The sequence below is a fragment of the Heterocephalus glaber genome, unplaced genomic scaffold, assembly GCF_053883595.1.
Source record: "Heterocephalus glaber isolate CG9 unplaced genomic scaffold, H.glaber_assembly_v1.0 deba00001586, whole genome shotgun sequence".
Lineage (NCBI taxonomy): Eukaryota > Metazoa > Chordata > Mammalia > Rodentia > Bathyergidae > Heterocephalus > Heterocephalus glaber.
The window spans coordinates 20,488,437-20,495,505 of record NW_028258364.1 but is presented as its reverse complement, the minus strand read 5'-3'; positions in this window follow the sequence as shown (position 1 = coordinate 20,495,505).

Below are 7,069 nucleotides of genomic sequence, written 5' to 3'. Positions count from 1 at the left end.
GAAGGGAAGTGTACTGCTTTTTAAACATTTCTGTACACCTTGACATTTTACTATAAACTACATAGCATTTCAAGTCAAAGCTTTAAAGCTGTTTAATCCAATTCACAAATGCAAATAAACATATTTTACCAATTACACTACTTCTTTGCTTTATAACTTTAAATGCATTAGCAACTGATTGAAATACCAGCTCCCACACCTCCATAGTTTAATATAATAGAGGTTTTTTTCTTCCCTAACTAATGTCTAATACCACAGCTTCCAGTTGATTGGCGGCTTTCCACTTGATCATTCAGAGTCCCGGGCCTTTTTGTCCTGTGAGTTCCCGAGCCTACAGGGTTTTGGAAGTGTCTCCCTCTGCTGGAGGATGGAGAGGAAGCATTAGAAGAAATAGAACAGATATAATTTAATCAGGCATAAAATCTATAGGAAACAATACAAAAGAACAGAAAAATGTGGTCCTTGGCTGGGCAGCTGCTTCCCCTCAAACTCCTAGAGCATGGGAGGAGATTACAAGCCTTCGGGGGTCAGCTTTCCATCTCTACCACATCACCTTCACCCAAACCAAAAGTATATTTTTCGAAACATTTGGTCTGAGGTGTAGCTCAGTGATAAGAGTGGAGGCCTAGCATATTCCATTCCCTTGCTTCAATCCCTAGCGCCCCCCCCCAAAAAAAAACAGAAAAAGGAGAAAATTTACCTCATATTCTCCTAAGCAAGTTAACTATTCATTTGTGGAGTTAATAAATGCACATAATTAAGAATGAACAAAGTATACTTAGAAAGAAAAATGAATATCCATATTAAGTGCATATGTAGTTATTTTTATGCTGTGTTTGAAAGCAGGCAATGTCACTATTCACTAACAATCATGTTAGGAAAGTTTTTTAGTACACATTCGTACATGTACACAACACATCTCAATTCCTTTTTTCAGCTCCTTTTCCTTCCCTCTTCCCTCCTTCTCTTGATCTATTTCCCTACTTTCCATTATCTAACTTTTATTTTGCTCTTTATTTATACTTTGAGTTTCTCATAGAAGAGAAACCATGTGGTATTTAACCTTGCGTGTCTGATTTATTTAGGAGAGGTTTCTAATCCTCTCCAAGCTTGAGCTCCTCATCACTAAGACAGATAAGTGCTACTTATCCAAGGTTGCTGAGATTCAATAAAATAACACTCAAAATAACTTAGCATGCATCCTGTCCTAATCTAAGCAAGCAGGACATTTAGGTCTTTTTTCTCTTTCTGTTTTACTCAACCAAAGCACTGACAAGTTTATCACTGATTCTAATTATTACTTTTGAAATAGACAACTACCTACCCAAAAATCCTTCAGTGATTCTCTGTTAAAAATCAAAAGTGCTGGGGCGAGGATGTAGCTCAGTGGCACCATGCCTGCCTCGTAGGCACCATGTTCTGAGTTTGATCCTGGTACCAAAAACAAAAACGAAAAGTCCTGCCTGGGATGTAGCTCAGTGGCGCTGCACCTGCCTGCCAAGTACAAGGTCTTGAGTTCAATCTCCAGTAATACCAAAAAAAAAAATCAAAAGTGCTGCTGGGTGTGGTGGCATACAACCTTCATCCCAGCACTTGGGAGGCTGAGGCAGGAGGATTGCTGCAAGTTTGAGGCCAGCCTGAGTTACATAGTGAGTTCAAGGCCAGTCTGAACTACATAGTGAGATCTTGTCTCAAAAAAAAAAGTTGTAGCCCAGAATCCTGGCTCTTACATAATCTGCTTCCATTCCACCTTTCCCAGCTGTCATATTCAAAAGTTATACCCACTCAAATTTGTCAAAGTCCATGTTGTCAAGGTCAGAAAAGCACTTTGTTCTCACATTTTAAAGTTTTTAACATCAGAATGTGTTTTTCAATCATCATTTAAATCTAACAATATTTCCTCCTTTGATTGGTTTCCCATTGGCTCTTGGCTTCAGCTTATTTCTTATGCTTATGCAGGGACTGCACCCTCTGAACACTTAACATCCCTACCTGTGGAAAGTGGTCAGGCCTTGGCTGAAATGCCACTTCCTCCATGAAGTCTTCACTGACCACTCATCTACAAAGCAATCCCTCAGATTTCCCTCCAGGCGCTAAGTTTGCCTCATATGCAATTGTCACCAAAAGATTTTACTTCCCCCGCCATGCTGTAGGCCCTTAGAAGGGAGAGAACATGTTATTTTCATGTTATAATCCCCCCTGCACCTTTCAAGGTGTTTCATAGCTCAAAGGCATTTACTACAATACAGACCTGTGGTACCACTGAGGTGTATCCACAGCTGACCACCTACAGTTACTACCTGGTGCTGGTGACAACAGCCATGAATTTTATTTCAGGAAATCCAGTAGGCAGAGAATGTGGTAGCATTCTTGAAGAAGTGCAGAATTTTTTTTGTATTTTTTAAAAAAGACATATATCTGCATGCTAGAGTAGTGCATGCTTGTAAGTGCAGCACCTGTTTCAGAGGCTGAAACAGGATGATTTTGAATTTGAAGCCAGCCTATGCTATATAGCAAGTTCAAGTCCAACCTGGACTACATGGTGATATCCTGATCCCAAAAACAACCAAACAAAAGCAACAACAACAGCAGCAGAAACAAAAACCAGGAAAGTAGGGAGCTGTCAGGCTAAAGACAGGTATTTGCTACAATGCTAGGAATGGAAAGAGCATTCTCTGGGGAGCTTCTGGGCATTTGAAACACCCATCCGGGCTTCTTTACTGAACCTCAGTCTAAATGGTGGTCTAGTGACAGTTATTAGCACAGAAGAGTAAATTTAGTGGGGACACATTTTACTGGTCTGATACACATGTAGGATCCCACGGGCGAAAACAATCTGAAAGATAACGACTGTGGATAAAATGCCAGCTATCCGAGCCCGTTTTCTGTTTCAAGTTGCTCAGAATGGAGTTATCGGTACCTGGGGCAAAGGCCATCTCTTCAGCACAACTCAGAAACACGACAGGTCTGAAAGGGACCCTTAAGGTTCTTCTATGGCAGCAACTCCTTGCAGACTGTAGAAAGCATAAGCTAAGCAATGGAGTCATCAGCGACTCCCATGATGACATCCTGGACATTACAGCCCCAGCCGCGTCCCATCTGAATGCACGCGTGGGGAGAACCCTGGTGTGACCAGTGGCAGGACTGCCCAGCTAGACCCAGAAACCCACAGGATCCTAAGAAACAGCGGATTGTTGTTTTAAGTCACAAAATATGTGACGGTTTGTTTGGCAGTAATAAATAACAGATATGTAATACAGGAAACTCATTCCCTCTTCACTTCCTTTACCTGAGAAGGGTTTAAATAGAAGCTTATATGGTGGGAAAGAGAGAGTTCTATCAAAACACCCACACACACTTTATTCCCACCACCAGCACCTGAGCCTTTTTAAACTGCTCCCCCTTTGCCAGTACTCATATCTGCACAAATCATGCATTCACCTAATTGAGCCAAGCAACCCTTCATATCTTTATACTCTGTATTTTCAATTACGTGTTCTAACCATCTCACAGGTAGAATATAATATTTCCATATAATGGGAATTTTTTGGCAGAGAGGGGAGTAGAGTTCTGCATACTGGCCACATAGAGTACATTCTTTGGTCCAGGGAGATATATGAAAGGAACCAAATTGTTACATAAGGCATTGTTCTAAGCCTTTGGCTGTGTCTGTAGCGTTGGCTTTAGCTCCAGATGAAATGCATCAAAATTTGAATCTTGGGGAGCTACAAATAGTAACCCTACATACTGTATTCAATGGCTCTGATGCTTAGACTTCTGTAGCCAGATGTTCCCAAATGCCATCTTTATTGGGCTACATTTTTTGGTTAGCATTCAACAGTCTCTTCCAACATCCATGGCTTAGGTCAGAGGCAAGTGGAATATATCATTATTCCACCCATTATTGCATGATTTTGGCACTACTGTGCCTACTCAAAAGTAGCTATCCAGGTAGCTACTTCCAGAGGGTTGCCAGGCCATCAACTCATTTTAATCACCTTTGAAACAATTTCTTTCTTGCTTGCTTGCTTGCTTGCTTTCTTTTCTTTCTTTTTTTTTTTTTTTGAAACAGGGTCTCAGTATGTATTCTAGCCTGGCCTTGAACTCACTATGTAGCCCAGGCTGGCCTCAGATTCCTTCAGCTTCTGAGTGTTGGGATTACAGACATGTACCACCATACCTTGCAACTTTTGAAACAGTTCGATTCTTATTGTGGCCACCTGTGTGACCTCCTATTATCCAACCTTGGAAATCCCACGGGGCCTGCCTCAACTGCACCTCTAGCACTTGTGCTTCCATAATGTTAACTCATTATATATACATTAGTATTCTCCTATTCCTGACCATTGGCTATTTCCTGGGACTCTATATGCCAAGCAACAAACGAAGTTCTCCTTCCACTGTCATTTACACAGCTCTCAAATCAGCCCGTGGCATGAACTTGCTTTTGCACTATTTGTTTATACTTTCCAGTTTGGCAAACAGTAGCAGACTTTTACTCTGGTGATCCTGCTATATAGAAGCTTTCATGGATAAACCAATAAACATGTTCTATTTTGGTGGAGACTCTTGAAATTTAGACCATTCTGCTACAGATGTGGGGTAATTAGTTGGCCTTATAGCAGAGACACTTTCTGCTCAGGTTTGTGTCATAACTCCCCACAGGACATGACATTTTTTGAGAATTTTGTCGTACAGCTTTATCACAACTTCTCTCTGATATCACCAATGTCATGATAGGTAGTTCAGATCTTAATATGATTTGAAGCTCTTAAGTTATGGTGATTGGTTTTTATTTTTATTAACAATACTACTTGTGTATATATAGTGAGATTCAGTGTGGTATTTCTTTTCTATTAGCTCACATTAATTATACAGAATAAGGGGTCCCATTGTAGCACTTTCCTACATGTATGATATATTTTGATCACATTCATTCTGCTTTTTGCCCTCACTTGTCCTCCACTTCTTTTCTGTTCCCCTTCTTATATTTTCTAAGTCTTCTTTCTGCTTTCATACTATATATATATTTTTGCAGATACTTCATATGATAGAAAACATCTGATACTTGTTTTTTTGAATCTGGTTTATCTCACTTAACATGATGATGTCATTTCTGCCCATTTTCTTACAAATGACATGATTTGCTTCTCTTCGGCTGAGTATTATTCCATTGTGCATATGCATTCCATTTTGTTTATCCACTCATCTCATGATGGTCACCCAAGTTGATTCCTTAACTTGGCTATTGTGAATTGTGCCACAATAAACATGGAATTTGGATATCACTTTAAATCCTTTGAGTACACATGCCAAGGAGTGGTATTGGTGGATCATGAGCTATTTCTATTTTTAGTTTCTTTAGGAACCTCCATATTTATCTTCATAGTGACTCTACTAATTCACATTCCTCCCAAACAGTGTAGAAAGTTTCCATTTTCATGTGAATTGTTTTTATGAGAGCTTAATAGCATGCTGGCTAACAAGTACTTCTAGTCCGTCAGGAAAAATTTTTAAAATACAAAATTCCTAATAGTTGCCACAAGGTGGCAGTATTATATTTCAAAGTCTAATGTGCACGCACGCTAGTGTCAAAAACTTCTGAAGTCCTGTAAATGTTCGGAAATCCTAGGATTTCATTAACACGTTTGGGCCACTAACCATTATATGTTTTCAATAGCTTGCCAAATAGCCTCTCAAGTTATTGTGTCTGCTTTTTTATTAGCAGAGACCTGGAGTGAGAATAATATATTTATTGTTTATAGAATAGCTCTGGTGGCCCAGAGTCATTTTTACATATTTCACTGATAGGGGGAGGTTCTGAGATTTAGCTGGATTAATCAACCATTTGGTTTGTTGTATTTGCCATTACAGCTCTCAAGCTTTTCTAAGTGTCTCTTTCCAAGAGGGAATCAGTGAGTTGGGGAGACTGGGGAAAGGCTATATATATATATATATATTTAATTCCTCCTCAAACAGCTTCTTATTATAGGAAAAAAAGTCCAAAGTTCTCACAAGATATAGAGCTCTCTTTGTCATGTTGTCATGTACTGGCCATGGGGAAGTCAAGTCACTTGAAGGCTAGTGTGGTTAGAGAAGAAAGCAAGGGAGAGAATTGATGATAAATACAAAAGACAACTTACATTCCAAATAACTCCGCATTCACCCAACCCGAGACTCCTGGTTCCTCAGTGCCCTTGCTCAGGAGCAATCTCTTATTTAGACTTCCAGATACATTTTATGTGAGTGCCTATAGGAGTATTCCCTGCACCTCCTTGTTGCCACAAATCGAAGCAAGTAGTACACACTTTTCCACATTTCAACCAGCATTTTAAAAATAGATACCCACTGTGGAACACTAGACATTGAGGTGCTGGGATTGTGGCTATGCTAGGTTCTTGGTATGCCAAACAACTGAGCAGAACACACAGATGTAGAAGTGAAAGCATATATTTATTAGCAAAGATACACTCCTCAGGGTGGGAGTGGGCCGGGGGAAGAGCTGACAGCCTGGAAGAAGCCAGGGTTCATCGCCTATGTGCAGTTTTTATAGGGAGGGAGGAGCTCTTTGAAATGGTACAGAGATTGACTCCAATCAGGGAGAAGTCTCCTCCTTTCTCCCTTCCATTCTTCTCCAACCACACTAGCCTTCTTGCTGTCCCTCAACTATTTTGGATATGCTCAATTCAAAGCCTGTGAACGTGCCACTCTAGAGCCTGGAATACACTTCCTCTGGATTCTCTCACGGCCGGCCCCTCCCTTACTTCATCCAATAAGGCTCAAATGTCACATTACTACAGAGACTTTGCTGAGAGCACTGTATATAATGACTCCCCACACACACTCCCCAATATCCCTTACCTAATTGCCCCTAACGTCCTTAATACCTGACGTACTAAATATTTGCCTGTGAGTTTGCCGTTTGAATCCCTTTTGGAACACTGCCCGATGCATTATAGACAACCCATAAATGTTTACTTTTTTCTTCTCTTTTCATTACTCCTCTTTTTACTTTTTCAATAGAAATAACCGTTAAGGAATGAATGTTGGGTGAATTAATTGGAAATGT